General features: G+C 44.0%; 1 protein-coding gene across 3 annotated transcripts in view; it reads right to left on the reverse strand.

Annotated features, from left to right (window-relative positions):
* The window catches only part of IL1RAPL2 (interleukin 1 receptor accessory protein like 2), a 556,641-nt gene that overhangs the window by 354,377 nt on the left and 184,681 nt on the right, over positions 1-17,583 (reverse strand). Inside the window, exon 2 of one of the 3 annotated variants that reach the window (XM_090060567.1) lies at positions 9,862-9,969. The exons of the other annotated variants lie outside the window; for them this stretch is intronic. The gene's annotated coding sequence lies outside the window, so the exon portion shown is untranslated. The remainder of the gene's footprint in view (positions 1-9,861; positions 9,970-17,583) is intronic. 3 annotated transcript variants of the gene reach the window in all.

The following is a 17,583-nucleotide window of genomic DNA, read 5'->3' on the forward strand; positions in this document are numbered from 1 at the left end:
GTTGGGTTTTAAAACACTGAGGGGATGACAAGAACTCTGGGAGAGGTCCCAGGAGAACTGGATACTGGTGAGGGATGTCATAAATGGATTTGAACAAGATGTTTGAGGCCTAAATTTTGTTATGAACTAATGAAAATCCAATGTCAGGCATTTCCCAGAGTCTAAAAGAAGTCCTGCCAAGAATGAGAGAGAGAGACAGAGAAATTGCTCCAAGTTTTGAATTCAAGATAGTGGGGAGTAGGCTGCTGGCAGCCTCTTGAATAGCATACTACCATAGCAACTACTCTTGGTTTTTTCTTGTAATCACTTTAACTGGGTGACTACAGCAGAGTGGAAACCCAGCTTCAACAACCTATGCTCCATAGCACGATCTTTTAAGGCAGTGGTTCTCAATCCTTTAAGGCTCAAGGCACCCCTCAGAAAATGCCAGCTCTTGGGTTTCATTTGTTTTTCAACAGCAGAAAAAATAATAAAGCAACTATTCTGTTGCAAAGAAAGCCCACAACAGGGCAGAAGACTTTTAACACTCCTATTTGAAATTCCTGGGTTTATCTTGTGACTCAATGCTTGCAGAGTTTCCCGTATTAACATTGTATGGCACCCCACTTCACCCTGACGAGGATCTCAAGGCACCCCAGGGTGCCACATCACCCTGGTTGAAAATTGCTGCTTTAAAGGTTCTTGCACACAAGATACGCACAGATCTTGGGAAAAGGAGAGATATGCAGACATAAGAGGTCACACTTGAGGGAAAGCCAGAAGAGTTTTTTGGGTTTTTTTTTAAATGCCAGGATTGAGAGACACGTATGAAAGGGAAGGTAAGCTCTCTCCTCCCCACTCCCCCAGCCAACCAGGAAAAGTGCTAGGAAAAAACAGCTGTAGATATTTGGCCTCTTCCCACAACAGGGAAGAGCACTAATGCTTGTGCACTGCTCAGGACAGATGAACTGAGTTACCAAAAGGCCGACTGAAAGAAGCTGATTTAAGGCCATAAACAGCCTAAGCCCCTAGCGAGGAAGGCTACAGGATTCCTAGGCCAGGAGGGAAAGCCTACCTGAGTCAACAAAGTCCCGTAAGAGGTGTCTAGAACTAGTGAGAAGAGGGGTTAGACCTGAAGGGCAGGAAGAGTCTGTATCTGGAAAAGATTATAAGGGCCCCTCTAGACGTTCAGGTAAAGGCACAATAGGATGTGATGCATGATCCACATAACTGCGGCTCCCGCCATGCCACACATCGGCATCCCAGGCTTCACCTACATCAGCAAGTAAGCAGCTCGCATGGCTGTAAGTCCCATAGCTGAAAGGACCCAGAGCCAGGGCAGTGCCCCACAGCTGCTGAAATGGACTCCCAACCCTGGCTATGTATGGTGTACCCCTGCTACACATGCAAGTTCAAGCAGAATAGAAACCACAGCTATAAAGTGATTACAGATTTTCCAGCAATAACTTTATAGCTGGTCTACATTTTTGAGGTGCTGGATTTAATTTGCACATGGAGCCGGTCTAAATTAATTGTGCAATGAACCTAGTCCCAGCGTGATGCATGTAATGTGTAGAAAGGGCCGAAGAGAGGGGTTGAGGATGCACTGGCTTTGAGGCCATCTCAGGTCACAAAGAGGTACCCCAAGGTGGCACCTGTCCACAGACACCACAGGACCAGTTAAGCCATCAGATAACATTTTAATGGCACTAGAAATTAGCCACAATTCAGATGTTCAGCTGTTCCTTTTCCCTTTTGTGGATCGAATGCTCCGTTCTTTCGAAGTCCCTAAATCAGTCACCTGGGCAAAAAGACCTAGGCATTACTGGCACGTGGGATTTCCTCTTCCCGGGATGAATCACCTTCTTCTCTGCAGCCTGTCCTAACCTCTCTCTGTCACTTTCTCTTTTTATTTTGCTTATATCTTCTAGCACGTGTCCGCCTTCTCTCTCTCTCTCTTCCTAGGGTACCGATGCAGCTAGGTGCCAAATGCAGTAAACAGCAAACAGATTGAAAGTCTTCAAACAGAAATGAGCTCTGCTTGTGGCTGGCTGCGGACCAGGCCCTGCGCTTTGGTTAGCATCTTCACATTTTTTGGTTTCCTTTCGCAGTTGGATTGTGCTTTGTTTGCATAGCTTTTACGTGAGGAGGGATTATTTCCTGTTCTGCTCTATTATCCATAATTCAGAGCACTGCTAATTGTGCACGGCTTTGTACAGCAAGTCAAATTACCGTCTCTGCTCCTCTCTCCTTCTCCTCCTCACTCAGCTCTGCTTCTCACTGCTCCTTCGCTTCCCAAATGCCATCGTCACTGCATGCCGCTTCCTCTTTCCCACACCCTGTAATCTTTCACTCATTGGCAATATGGAATAATTGCCTACACTGTGTCAGGCTACAAACAAAGCAGTTCCTGAGTTATACAAAGAAACAAAAGGCTCAATTCTCCTTCCTAGCAGCCTCCACTCCATGTAGACAGATGGGTGGAACAAATCTGGCATCGGTACAAAAAGCAGCAGCCTAGGAGCTTCTCTAATTTACACCAGTCAGCGAGCAGTGCACAGCTTTGCTCCTTCGCAAGCCGCGTCTTCACCCAATTGCTCTCCCATCAGTCTGTTGATGACAGGACTATGTCCAAGGTATTTTTGGACACCTGCAACCAGTTTTCAGCTTCTGAATGGTACCAAGTAGCCACAATGGCACCAAAAACCCAGCCCAAAGCCTCTCACAAAGGTGAACTCCTCTGCTTTAATGTCAGGATGCTGATATAGCTCAACTGCTTTTTGAAAACTGAATCTATCTATCTATCTATCTATATATATGTTTGTGGAATGCCAAGTTTCAACCAAAGTGAATTGCTATAATCGACTTACTCTGTGAGGCTCTGAAAAATGGAGTTTATAATGGAAATGCTGACACTAGGGCAGCATGAACACAGCTGTTATTATATAATAAATTTGTAAGAAATCGTGTATCTAACAATATAGGTCAAGTATTTAGGAAAAACGGCTTTGTTTCAGATGGCAAGTTACCTTATTTTAGGATTCTGTGGTGGCTCCTTGAGACTCTATAACAGAATAGTTTTCACCTCTATGCTAAGTGCTTTTTTGAAATGTTCATACTGGAGAGGGAGTATGTGTAATCTAAACGTGAGTAAGCATAAGCGCTTGGAATCAGATATGCTGGTGTAGAGGAGTCTTATAGTTTCTGGGTTTTTTTAAACATCAGCTCCATTTAAACAAACATTAGTGAATCAACTGACTTTTGATCAGTGAAATCCAAGACAGTTTTGGATGCTCTGGACCTCTAGAACTGGAAGTAAATCATGTAGTTTCCAGTTCTCACTAGTGCAGCCTCTTTTGTGTGGTGCTTGCCATGGGCTTATTAGCTCTGCTCAAAGACAAAGCTAGTGAATCCAGATGCAGCACTGCATGAACACTGCTGTAGTGCTTCCAGGTCAGGAGGTAGCCATGGGCCCATTCCCAAACTGGAAGCATATGGGTTCTGCAGCTCCAAACAGTGATGAACCCAAGACAACCCAATGTGCCCCTCAGCCAATGCAGTAGAACACAACCTGAGGCTTCAAGGATGCCTGGGAAAGAGGGAGTGGCTAATTTCTGACCAATTTGAAACAAAAATCCTATTCTGGGGACAGAGCCCCAAAATTCAGGTTGGGTTTTCATTGGGTGGTAACTTTAAATCAGCAGTAAAGGTCAGTTCATGTAAACAAGTCCCTTAAAGTTATAAGCTCAAAAGATGTGGTTCATTTTCTTCTTAAGCCTACCATCTTCCTTCTTCACTCCTCCTTCCTAGTCAGTACATGCTATATGCTCCCTTCTGTGTCTGATGCACAAAGGATGACAGTCACTTACCTATCTCAGCTCCAAATCTGGCTGTTTATCTCATGCTGTGAAGGGCCACATTAGTTCTGAAGGTCTCTGGATCTCAGGCAAGATATCTATCCCATTAGTAAGGGTATGACTCAGATACAAGATACAGTAAGTGTCATAATATACATAATAAGCTTCCTTTGACCTGAAGGAAGTCTCCATTTTACTGGTCACTGTCTATTACAGGTTCCCTCTCACTCATTTCACAGAGGATATGCTGCATCAGGTCCTGTAATACTGCTAGGTTGCAGGCAGGCTTCTTCAGGGGTCTGTGCTGGGACAGGAGGTGCAGGGCTGGTGAGAGCAACATGCTACAGGGTGCAGTCAGGGGCATCCAAGGTGTGGAGATGAGTAGAGGACCCATAGGTGGGTGGGGGGGAGGGAACCATAGAGTAAAATCACTGCTGCAGTCAAGCAGAATTGCCAGCCCGAGAAAAGTTTTTTTTACTGGAAAATATTTTTGCTGATAACCAAACTTTTATACTTTTTACTATGCTTGTATGCTTGGTGTTGAAGTCATAAATCTGAACCTAGCCCTTCTAACTAGGGCCTGACAGGGCCTAATAGAAGGTCACTTTTACCTTATGTAAAACATGTCAGTAAAAAAGTTTGGTTGTCAATAAAAAAAGTGTGTGCGTGTGTAATTTTACTAACAACCAAACACACATTTTATTTATTTACACACACACACACACACACACACACACACACACATATATATAGGGTTGATACCACTACCTAGATAAAAGACAAGATGGAAATCCTCACATTAACACAATATACCTTTGTCTCTCCCATACCTTAATTTTCTGACTCACCCAACTCTCCTCATAAAAATCGCTGACCTGATCAGGACCTCTCTGATCTTGAAAGATCTTCAACCTCTAGCAGCTCAGCTGCTTTGGCCAAGAACCCTCTCTCTTGGACTATGGTAACCTTTTCTATTCAAATCTAATCGGGAAACCACCAAGCTGAATTTTAGCAATGAACCCTAATGATTCAAGTTTCCTTAGAAAATGCCAGTTCACAGAGGCCTTCATAACACTACACCTTTTTCTGGGATTGCCCAGTCAGTTATTTATGTCCTACCAAACCACTGACTCCATAGTTCTGTAAACTGCATAGACCTCTCTCTCGCTCTCCTTTGTCGTTGTGATAGCATTTTATATACAAGTGGCAGTAGATGTGAACAGAACCATCATAAAACTGACTGATCAGACAAACACCCATGCTAAGAAGATAGCCAATATCAAAAAGCATTCTGTCTAAGGCCAAGATCTTGCAGAGTGATACAGAGACTGAACTGGATGCATGCTGTATACTACTGAGATCAGTGAAACTAGTCTGTAAAGTTAAACACAGAATCAAGCTGTGCAAGTAAATTTCACTTAATCTAAATTCAGAGGTTACCTAACCTGGCTGTATATAAAACGCTTGCTTATAGTTCACAGAGTTAGGTAAAAAAAAACTATATTCATTTTAAAAGGCCCAGCAGAAACCTTTTATCAGCCCCTAACTTTCTCATACACAATGAACAAATAAAAAAGATTTAACCTTGGTCTGCTAGTGCATCTTCTAAATTGCTACCTAAGCATGTTTATGACAGCTGTCAATTCAGACAGAGTTTATCAGAATAGAAAGATGACAGGAAAATGCTGAGTTGATATGACAGCGATGACAAAAATTCATTAAGGCATGCATCCCTGTAGGAAATGTTTCTGCACTACAGCAGATGGCCAGTGGTCAGGGGAAACAGTCAAAGCCTGAGCTGAGGAAATTGGTTAATTCTTCACAGCAAAAAATGGAGGGTGGGAATAAATAAATAAGTAAAGTTTTTCCAGTCTTCAAAGCAGGACCAGCAACAGTATATTCACCACTGGCCCAGGAAACACACTGTATACTGTGCAGGACAGAATTTTATCATTAATAGGGAAATGTACCTTGCACACAGTGAAACTGTGTCACGGACAGGAACTGTTTGTACGTTCCTGAGCTTGGGACAACTTGCCAGTTTTACTTCTGTTTCCAGTTTGCAAATACCGTAAGGGCCAAGATCCCTCGTCATACACAGGAACATAGCAGCCTCCTGGGCCCTCCATCAAACCAACCCATCTTGGCAAGGAAAGCTGTCTAGAAGCCAGAACACAGGACAGAATGTCCCTGCCTACTCAGCCGAAGGCCCGAAGTCCTCAGCCAAGCCATCTAACCTGCACATGCCTCCAGCATAGGGTTAATTAATTCACCTTTCTTCAATGGTGAATTAAAAGGTTTTAAATAGATCAGTGATTAGAAAAGGGCTTGATGCACCTAGATGAGAAATGTTGGAGAAGCAAAGGAATGATTATCGCAAGAAAAGTCAATTGAGTAAAGATGAACCCACGAGCATGGAACAGAAATACTGACAGAGTCAAAGGTCCACATGAGCCTAACCACCCACTGAGGCTCGTGTGGTTAAAGCATGCCAGTTTCTGTAACCAAGGAGTGGTGAGGCTAGCATCCCATCCACCTTTGACTCCCTAGCCCAAATGAACAGGTACCCATTTTACAGCTGGGTCAACTGAGGACAGCCTTTGGCAGGAGTCCAGAGCAGGGTTTCTGGAGCTGTAGTAAAATGCTTTGAACATTCTGCCGCGACACTCCACACAGAAATGCTATATCAAACCTAAAATAAGACGACAGACATTTAATTATTTCTCCAATAAAGAAGTAGCCACTAGAGACAGACTCTGCATCTCCAAACAGAGACTCTGGGTCAAATATTCACTCTCTGTTAACCTGGTGTAAATCCAGAGTTACTGAGAGCACGCTCATGCATGCTGGAACCAAACCGAACCACATGCTGTGAGGTGGTCCCAAGAACTGAGCCCTTCCCCCTGCCCCTTAAAGATCAGATCAATCGAGATCCAATTCTGGACCTAAACGTAGCTGCTCAGCCCTTTCTTCTCCAGCACCAGACTGATACGACGAAGGGAAACATCCACCATGAACTAAAACTAGTGGCTTCATGAGCTCTCAAATGAAGTTGGGCTGGACCACGTTACTAAACTATGGTTACAGAGGGAAAGCAGGCAACATTTGCCTGAGTCTCTCCTTGAGAGCTGAGGCTTGCTTGACTTTGAAACCTGGGTCTCTGAGCCTCCTGCAGCCAAAAGAAACAAAACCAGAACGGTCCCAGATGCTGAAGGCCTGATTCACAAAAGAAACCCTGTGGAAAACAACAGTACTACTTGCTTGAGTGAGAACCGCTCAGCAGATGTTAGACTCCCCAAATGGGCAAATTAAAACACTGCTCACTATCTTTGCAGTCCCAGAAAAATATATGAATTTTATCTGCATCTGCATGCTACCAATCTATCCAGCTGAGAGTTCTCCTTGTCTGTATCTTAGAGCCAATACCCCCGAAAAAAGACAGGAGAAAAGTCAAGTAGTCCTGGCAACAATTGGCCGGGTCATCAGCTGATATAAAGTGTATCATAGAAATATTGACTTACAAAGCCAAGAAGATGGCTCAGAGTCTCAATCCTAGTATCAGGAGAGCCCTGAAAAGGAAGAGAAGGAAAAACCCTCTGTCTCGCTCTCTCTCTCTGGAATAAAATACTGGCTTGAAGATTAAACCCCTTTAAAAAGAAAAACCAAAAAAGTGTATTTGTTTAGCGATAAATGCAGTTTTAAAATGCAACTGATTGCCAAAGTGAGGGAAAACAAAGCAATTAACTGAGCTGCACAGAATTAAGGATTTCAGGAAGAACAAGCTAATTAATGATCCTGTTACATAAATCTGCATATTTCATGAGATCTCTGTCATATGATTGGCAGTAAATTTGTTGCCATACAGCTGATTTGTATTTAGCTAAAAATGAAAATAATTTTGATGTGCATGCAAGACCAGCAGAAAAGGCAAGCATTCGACTCCCCGCTTCTTGCAGCGTTACACTTAAATAAAATATATAGTTTGGTAAGATCAATTATTTTGAAAAAGAAAAAATAATTCCTACGTGCCACTTTTGAAATAATAGTTATAGATCGTATTTTCCTTTTGAAACTGATAGCAATAAAGTTGGGGGCAGGCGCTCCCCTCCCCATCATAGGATACCTGTAATTCCCACAGCCTGCAGTAGAGGTCTTGCAAGTTCATTTTTCATTTGAGGTTTGAAATGGCCCAAAATCTGAACGCAAAACAGTCGCTACCAAGTTTTGCTTCAAAGCTGTGTAAACCCAGCTATCTGCGCAGGATCTGATGTTCAAACTTTTGTTAAAATCACAACAGTAATCAAGATTCAAATTTTGCACTGAAATGTTTGCAGACCTGTGCCTAGAAAAGGGAGAGGTCACCGTGCACTTGCTCATCCAATTCACCCAACTCAGTGGCAGGCATTCCTCTGTCAACTTGTAAAAATCAGTGGTCAGCAGTCTCCAAAATGAGCAGGCCTGAGAGTGGTTTTATCTAGCGTCCCCTGTGAGATTAATAGTGGTTAAAAACTAAAGATCAACCTAATTATATAATAGTTGCGTTTTATATTTAAAAAAACCACAAAAAAAATTGGAACCATTTAAATGCTTAACTTTTATCATCTTGACTTTCTAAACTTAATTCCATAAATACACAAATGGGTAGGTACCTTTTGGACAGAGGCAGTAATTACAGCTGACAGCTGTGAGAGCATTTTACATGTTTCAGTAATAAACCTATCTATCCCTATTAAATATTAATACACCATCTCTCCCTATTACCTATTATGTCATCAGTCACATCAGTTTTAGCAGGAAGGTCAGCAACAACAAGATAACAAGATTCTTGACATGCTTTAATACAGACTGAACAGTTTATAGATGCTAATAAAACCACTGACAAGAGAAGCGCTATTTATTAGCAGGGTTGATATACTAGCTGAAAAACGAAATAAACAGAATGTTTTCCTGCCTTAAGTTTGTTTATCTGGTGTATAAATATTGCAGACATGGTATATATTTTATTCAGGAGAGGAAGGGCATGGGAAGGGAGGTGAAAAGAAAATGTACCGGCCTTTTTGCTCTTGCTCCTCCCGTCAGGCCTCAAGTCGTCAAGCCCAATGCAGCTCCTGGAGCACAGAAGACCAGATAACACGGCTCTCCATACATTGCTCATTTGTGGCATGGAGTGGCACGACTGCGCAGGGAAGTGGGCTGCGTCCAGAGGAATTGCCCTAGCAGTCCCAAACCACCAGTCCACCTAGGCAAGTACCCTTTTTGGCAGTAGATGGTTCAAGGGGTAAGTTGCAGAGACGCTATCAACGGAGAATTTTTCCCACACCACGCAAGGCTCTTCCTTACTTGCCATCTGCTACTGACTTATTTTCACCGTATCGTTTTAAAGCTAGGTTGGATACCTGTGGATATGAGCTGTGTACATTTCTGTAAAACTGCAGCTGTCACTAAATTCTCCCTCAAGAATATCTTGTGGTGTTGAGTTCCACAAGTGAATTAGCATGGTTATAATACGACTTCCACAGGGATCCCCAGAGTGCCCCCAAGAAGCATAACCTCACCCACTCACCCCCAAACTGGGTGTGAGCCCTGCCCTCTCCTCACCTGGCCCACCAACTACTGTACTGTCTAGCACACCAAACACCGAGACTTTATGAGTAGTGGCGGGGGGCTTCCTAGGGCAACTGTGTACCCTACATAAAATATTGCTCATTAAAGGATGGCAGTCCCTCAGACATCAGGTAAAATAACACTAGACATCTGAAGGCTGTCTTTTCTCAGTCAAAAGTGCATTTGGCACTTTAACAAAAGGTCAAGAAAAATCCGCCTAAATGATTAAACAGACCCTCGTCGTTGCATTTGGAAGTAACTGGGTACATGCCTCTGTAAGAGCAAAGCAGATTCTTGAGCTATGTTTCAAATAAATGCTTTTTTCCCCTGGTTAAATGGCTAGCTTGATTGGTTATATGTCTTTACTTTGCAATCTTTACCTATAAAAAACCCAGTGCCCCAAACAGACCAAGCCACCTACCCCGGCCCCGTGGAAGTCACCAGCTGCGTTCTGCCAGACTTTGGGAAACACCATGCATCGGTTTTAGTTCACGCCGCTGGTATGAGGTTCTGCCAGAGACCCAAGCACCTGGAGGAGGTTTTGCACACAAAGGATCAGACCCACAATTCCCTTGAGGGACATACAGGTCATTTAAAATCAATTTTGGGTCTGGTATTTTTTTTATAACTGGGGGCGAGGGGGAACAGAGATGTGGAGGCAGGGAGGGGTACTCAAAATATTGAATATGTTCATGGAAAGCACACACTTTTTTCTTTTTTTTTGCCCTCCTTGCTCCCTGCTTTTTGGTCGACAAAAGTTTTGACATTTAAAGAAAAGAAAAGAAAACTGCTGATTATTGAGCTGCAGTTTACTCTTCCTTTTGTTGTATTCTCAAGACTGGAGAAAACCATCTGATTTCATGCTTCCTTACGAAAGATTCACACAGCTGTACTCGTTAACATTACTCATCACCTTACGTACACAAACATGCTGCACGTTATGACAAGACTGAAATGATCAGTCAAGGCCACTGGCCCTCCCCATTATGGCAATGATATGGAGTGCTGCTTTGGTCAATGAAGGAACAAAGTCCTAATCAGCATACAATACCTATCTTCATTTTATTTTACCATTTGCTAAATTGCAACAGGAAGTATCAAAAGGCTGAAAAATTCCCTAAAAGCAGAAGCACAGAAGAGATTATTTAGAGAAAGCGCCTGCCCTTCTCCCCTGCTCTCAGATACTCTTGGGAGAAAAGATGAACATGCAGACAGAGATGATAGCCTAGTCCCCAGTCAGTCAGAAATATCTGACAAATGCAGAGATAAGTGGAATTTAAACTTATTGGCTGAGGAGACATTGACATTTTCTATACTTCCTGCCCTTTTCCACTGCCATGGCATTTAAGATAGCGAGCGGGAAGCAGACAAACTCTACTGGAAATGGAAGACAACCAGCACGCTTTCAACCAGCAGCTGTCAACGTAGAGTCATTTCACCAAATCCTTGAGTTTATTTGGAAGTGCTGTAGTTATACAAGCTATTTATGTTTCCCACTTACACCAACATCAGCTGGAAGTACACTATAGCCAGGTATCCCAGGTACCCATTTTCAAGTCACTATTTAATTAACCAGCCTAGGAGCTGCTTTCATTTACAAACAGCTGGGTAGACCTCCCTGGACCAATTGCCAAAAGAGAATTGTTAGAGTAGAGACTTCCATTCTTTCCTTGTTCCCTCACATAGGAGCATAGGTGGTTAGGGCTGGAAGGGACCTCAAGAGGTCACATCTAGTCCAACCCCCTGCTCAAAGAAGGACCATTGCCAACTAGATCATCCCAGCCAAGGCTTTGTCTACCTGGGTCTTAAAAACCTCCGAGGATGGAGAGCCCATCTCCTCCCTTCCCTTAACATGCCTATATGGAAGAGAAAGACTCCAGGCAGACGAGCAAGCTCTGCCAGTGCTGAGAGTTAAAAACCCTCTCTGTACACAGGCACTGACTTTCAAATTAAGAATCTGAACCCCACATTAAACAAGGGACCCTTTCTTTTAACAAACAGATCTAGCTTCTCTGGCAAGATTGACTGAGTGATTCATTGATTTATTATAAAGTCACTTTGCTTATTGTTCACTGTTCTACCTTCCAGTTGTCTAGATTTTCTTAACTGTATTGTTTCACTATTTTATCAAGAAAAATAAAGATACAAATATTGCTGAGGCTTCATTTCCATTTTTCTCAACACGGGCCCAATTTAGTGGTCCTCCAAGCTAAAAGCAAGCCTATTTCTAATTTATCATGGCAGGAAAAGACTTTCACCCCATTAGTGTCAAAAGGAGATGCACAAGTGTTGAGAGAGAAACCTGTACAGCTTCCTTCAGAACAAGAACAAATCCTAGATTTCCCCCCCACACACCCCGTGTATTCACTAACCAAGCAGCAGCAATGATAGGTTTTGGCTTTGAAGAAAATAAAATTGTGAAGTCTTCCTACAACAAAAAAACAAAAAGCCAAAACTAACTAACTAGCATTTTAAAATCTTTTTAAAAAAAAATGTGCTTGTGGCAACAAAAGAAAAAATAAATTAAAAGGAGGTGGGGGAGGACACAAAACCAAAACCCAGTCAAAAGGCAAAAGCCTGAGAATACAAAACACATTCAGAGAGGTATCATTTCGCAGTAGTATTTTCTCCCAGATTGAAGACCAGAAGTTTGTCTTAAGCAATCCTGAACTCCTACCTCTATTAATAGCTTAATGCATGATAAATAATATATTATTCAAGAATAGTTTGTGCTTTCACACTTGGTCCAATATTTGCTAGCTACTGGCACTGGATTACACTTGATTGCAAGTGACATGCCAAAGTCTCTGCAAGTAAAAATAAATCTGCCCTGTTCAAAGCGAATGCTGTCTATGTCCAGCTGAATGCACAGCTCTCTTCTGGAGCCCAAGTAAGGAGGAACATTAAGTTCACAGTGTAGTTAAAGGGGAGGAGAGTACATACAAAGTAGCGTGATGTCCTGTTCAATTTGGGTCACACTGTCTCCAAAAGGATATAGCAGAAATATAAAGGATTCAAAGATGGGCAATAAAAATGATTAGAGCCATGCAGAGACCTCCTTATCAAGAGGAATAGAAGATGTTAGAACAGGTTAGTTCAGAGAAGCAGCAGGAGCTAGAGGTGACAAAACAGAAGAATAACAAAGTACAGTAAAGATAAAGTGAATGCTCCCATCCACTCTCTGTTATTACAGAAGAACAAAGGTATGCTCAATGCAACTGAAAAGCAGAAAATTTGAAAGCAATGCAAGGCAAAGTTCATGCTTGGAACTCAGCAGTGAAGTCCAAAGCTTAAGAGGACTCCACAATGATGAGTTATTTATATACAGGCGCGGGTAAAAAACAATTTCAACTACAGCCAAGGTCCAGCAGAATATACACAGCTGATCAAAACACATTTCGCACAATCACATTAGTTTCATCTACATTTTGTAAGAGAGATTATCAAAATGCTTTGTCTTGATAGGCTTAAAACACTTTATTTCTATGTTACTGGTTGGAGTTCTATCACTGCATTATCACACAGAAGTTAAAAGGTCTCAACTTCCGTATCACATTATAAATTGCAATATAACAAAAAAAAAAGACAATAATATTCTGACCATATCACCTTATCCAAACACTTTGTTATATTTGTGATGTTTCCAAAACAGCTTGCTTAGAAATTTTCATTGAGTTAATTTTAAAATGTTTAATTAAAATGAAAACTTGCAGCGCAGGGAGAAAATTAGACCCCTGGATTTCCAGGGGTCGAAAAAAATCAAAGCTTAAAAAAGTGGCGTAGGGCACAGTCCAGGACCGTGCCCTGAGGCAACCAGAGGCTGGGTCTGGCTGCCAGAGATCTCTATGTTTGGCCCCTCACCCTGGTGCTGATGCATGTGGCGGGCCAGGCCACGTGTTTCAGCACCAGGGCTCCGGTGCCAGCGAGTAAGGGGATGGGAGGGCTGGAGGAGAGGGGAGGGGACCGGAGGGGGGAGGGGACCGCCAATGGCTCCGCTCACTCCCCTCCGAGGCTCCCAACCCCTACCGCAGCTGGCCCCTCCCCCTGCTAGACCCCCCGAGGCCCCTGACCCCTGCCCTGGGTGGCCCTATCCCCTCAAACCTCCCCAGCCCTGCCCCCCCCCATACTTTAAACCCCACCCCTGGCACTTACCAGCAGTTGGAGGTGCCATGTGGCTGCCTGGGGCCCTGCCTGCACAGTGCAGGGCAGGCTGACAGCCCCAGCGGCACCAGCCGGGAGCCCTGCTGCCCGCCCCCCACTGTCCTGTGCTGCCCGGGGAGCTCTGCCAGGAGGATCCAGAGCCCCCCAACCCCTCATTCTAAGGTAAGCAGGCACTTTTTCCCCCTTTTTTTCTGTTCTTTTGGGGGGGGGGGTTAAAGTGACAGTGCCTGGGGTTATGGGGGTAGCCTTGGGGGCCTGGGGGTGCAAGGTGGGGGTGGGACTGGGTAGGGCAGCCATTGGGGGGGCTGCAGCAGCAGGTGGGTGATGGGGCCAGATGGGGCAGCAATCAGGGGGCTGGAGTGGGCATGTGGGCCTCGCAAGGGGGTGGTAGCCTTGTGTGGGGGCCAAACCCCATATTGGGGAGCTGAACCCCCTGTGTGAGGGCTGAACCCTTTGTGTGGGGGTCGAACTCTCTGTTGGGGGGCCAAATCCCCTGGTTAGGGGGCAGTAGCCCTTGTGTAGGGGACCAACCCCTTGTGTGGGGGCCAACGCCCTGTGGGAGGGCAGCAAAATATGTATTCATGAATCCTGTATTTAGAGTTCACTTTATTATTATGATAAGAGACTTGCTTTAACACTGTAGATATATCAATAAAACATTGTCCAGCTAATCGCTGTCTCTGTCTCACTCTCTTTATAGTAGTCTTTTGTTTTACTTGTGGAGGAACATGGATTTGGGGGTATTTTAGAGAGTGACTTTGGGATTTTTTTTTTAATCAGGGATCTTTCAGTTTTCCAATAGGGAACACCAGAATTCCTCCTAGGGAGGCCAGTGGCAGGACCCTGCCTGCTCAGAGCTGGCACCTTGGACCCAGCTGGCTGTGGCTGACCTCCTGGCCAAATGGAGCCAGGAAGACATGCTTTGATGGTTCAAAGCAGGCCACCACACCCAGAACATCTTCCGGGTCATGGCTGCTGAGATGGCTGGGCAGGAGGCACATATGGCAGTAGTGCTGCATAAAGGCCAACCCTGCAACCGCAGACCACTGGCAGCTGGCCCAGAGGAGCAGATGCCTCTATTGGCTCTGCAGTCCCCATCCGAGTCTGGCAAGTGCACAGCAGGTCACAGCCAGGCAGCAGCCCCCACTGCCAGACTGCTGCAGTGGGTGCAGGGAACTCTCAGGGCTGCTTCAGCAGTCCAGCTGGCACAAGGGGTAGTGTCCCCAGGTATCAACTGGCTGGACCCTAGAAGTTCCTGAGACCTAGCAGCCCTGAGCTACTTGCCAGGGCAGCTTTTTATACTGCTAGGAACAGCACAGGTGCTGGCCCTGGGCTCTAGCTCCCCCGGCTGAAGATCTGGGAGGAGCCAGGCAGGTTTATTTTGCCCCAAGTGGCACAATTTGCTCCACAACAAAGTGCACGTCCAGGCACGTGCGCTGAAGCAAAAAGCCCCAGCTCAAATTTGTACCACTTCTATCTGAGCTGCTGCAAGCGCACGTGCTTGCATGTATGGACATGCCCCAATGGTTTTCTTTTATAGAGCTGGCAAGCCTCTCCATGAGATTCTAAACATATTTAAATATTGTAAGAATGTATGTTCCATGGCCATGGCCAACTCCTACGTAATGGCCTTTAGGAAAGGAAGGTTCTGTGACTGGGTTATAGGCATTCTTGAACCTTATTCTGGAGTATCTGACCTGTCGTAAAGAGACAGTACTTAACAAGATTACTGTGCAGTGATTCTTATGTGATGAAGATGATGTCTAAAGGCAGCAACATGCATGTAAGAAGATAGTTAGCATCATCTACGTGAGTGTTATCTAGAGGGCAATGGCCAAAGCAGCACCCATTCCTAACCTGCTTTCTAAATGGACTGTGTTCTGTTACCACCATATGTTTTTGCATACAACACTTTTATCCAAAACACAGCTACTGGAAATTGGGGTATACATCAAGGAAATATGGTAACAGCAATTTCTGCCCTACTGGAGAGGAGTGTGGGGCTGGATTTGAGCCCCACACCTCAGGGAGAGCCCTAATCTACTCATCCCTGCTACTTCCAGCAGGGCTGAGAAAACCCTAGAACAGACCTCCCTCCCCTGTCTTCTCTCCTCTTCCATCCAGAGACAGCAGCAGAGTTGCGAGGTGGGGATGGAACTAGAGAAGAGGCTGCACAGACACAGCCTCTCTCCCTGGATTGGCTCCAAATTGGAGTCAATCCTCCACTCTCCTGATCCAATAGCTAACATCTACTGGGTCAAGGAGGAATGGTCTAACTCATGGCACTTTCTATGAATTGTCATGAGTTAGACCTGGGAGCTGCACTTCTGTCTGCACCCTTAAACTCCCTTCCAGGCAAGTAAGTCTGCACACATCCACAGAGACCGGAACAATCCCCAGCTGCTGCTACTCAGTTACTACAAGGAAAGATCTTTTTTTCTTCATTCTGCCTTTCACAAAACAAGGCGTGTCTCTTACTCTGTGGCATGTTGTCTGCCAGAAAATACAGTATTACCACAACTTCAGTTTTGCAATGTCGGCCTGCTTGCATACCTCAATGTGCTAATGATAGTAATTCAACGCCCCCGAACTTGCTTAGAACCGTAAACTCTCAATGGTATGCAAATATGCAAAATAAAGGATTCCACCGCTCCGTTATAAAGCCACATTTTCATCCGCAGCTCCCCTTTTACTTTACATATATAAACCTGCTGTCCAGCATCTCCAAAGAAAAAGGAGCTTTCCCAGCTGCAAAATATAAACTGCTCCATTCCAAATATCAATGCTTTCCCACCATGAAAACCTGACCAGTGTAGTATATACCCCCCCAGCAATCTTCTCCTAGTAAACATTTGCTTCCACCATTCCTGAAATGCTAAAGGACATCTGTCATTTCTCTCCAGAATGGACACCATTTCCCATTCCCCCATCTTAGAAATTTGAAGCACATTTTCAGTTCAGAAGAATAGATGTGGCTGGTGGACATAGGAGCACATTGTTGAGCCCATTCTTTGCTACTGCCTTAAGGGTCCAAACTATAAGGGAAGGAAAAAATCCACAACTTTAATTTTATTTATAAAAGGGATCCCATAACCAAGGTCTGGAAGCATGCTTATCCTGCGATTGAAAAAAAAAAACCAAACTGCTCCATCACTGGCATCTTCCTGATACTTTCACATCCCTCTGCCATGTGGTTGCAACAACTCCCAGCCACAGCTATCTTCACAAGGCAATTACACAGCATCTTTGGACGTTCATGCCCCACTAATGCAGAACTCCGACGCTACAGAAGGGATGTCACAGGGCAGACTATGAAGGCAGGTGAAAGGCCCTGTAACAGTTTTGACTGCTGCTTTAACATCATTCCCCATCACAACAGTGCTATGCTCGTTATAAGTTTCCTTTCACTTTCAGATGCATGAAAAATTTAGAGAAAAAAATTATACAGAGTAGTGAAGAGGAGGAGGAAATTCCATGGATAGGATATAGTGGCGGTGATGTCACCAATGAATCATTTCACATCTGTCTCACTATTTTGTTGTCGCTATAGGAATGTAAAAAAGATGGCTACTACAACTTTATTTAAAAAGATCCATACAAATTGTAGGTGTGAACAATATCAGCTGTTTGCTTTCTTCCTTTCCAAATGGTGATAAATGGTTTTGTTTGGAGAGGTGGGGGAGGCTTATAATAATATTCTCCGCTCTGTTCACATGTTAAAAATAGCTAACTTCTACCTGCTCTGGAGAACACCCAAGAAAACCAATGGCAACACCTAGGGTTAAACATTTTTTTGTTTTCGTATCACTAAAATTAACAGACTCGCTGGAATACTCAACCTAGTGCTGATGCTATCTTGCTTTTTATGATGAAACCATCTACAATATTAATCCCATCATATTTGAGTGTGAAGAGACAGAACTTTAAAAAGAAGAAACTACGTTTTGCAAATGTCACGAATAGCCTCAACGTTTTTCACTGC

This window comes from Crocodylus siamensis, chromosome 8, assembly GCF_052110815.1.
Source record: "Crocodylus siamensis isolate JL-2025a chromosome 8, ASM5211081v1, whole genome shotgun sequence".
NCBI classification, from domain to species: domain Eukaryota; kingdom Metazoa; phylum Chordata; order Crocodylia; family Crocodylidae; genus Crocodylus; species Crocodylus siamensis.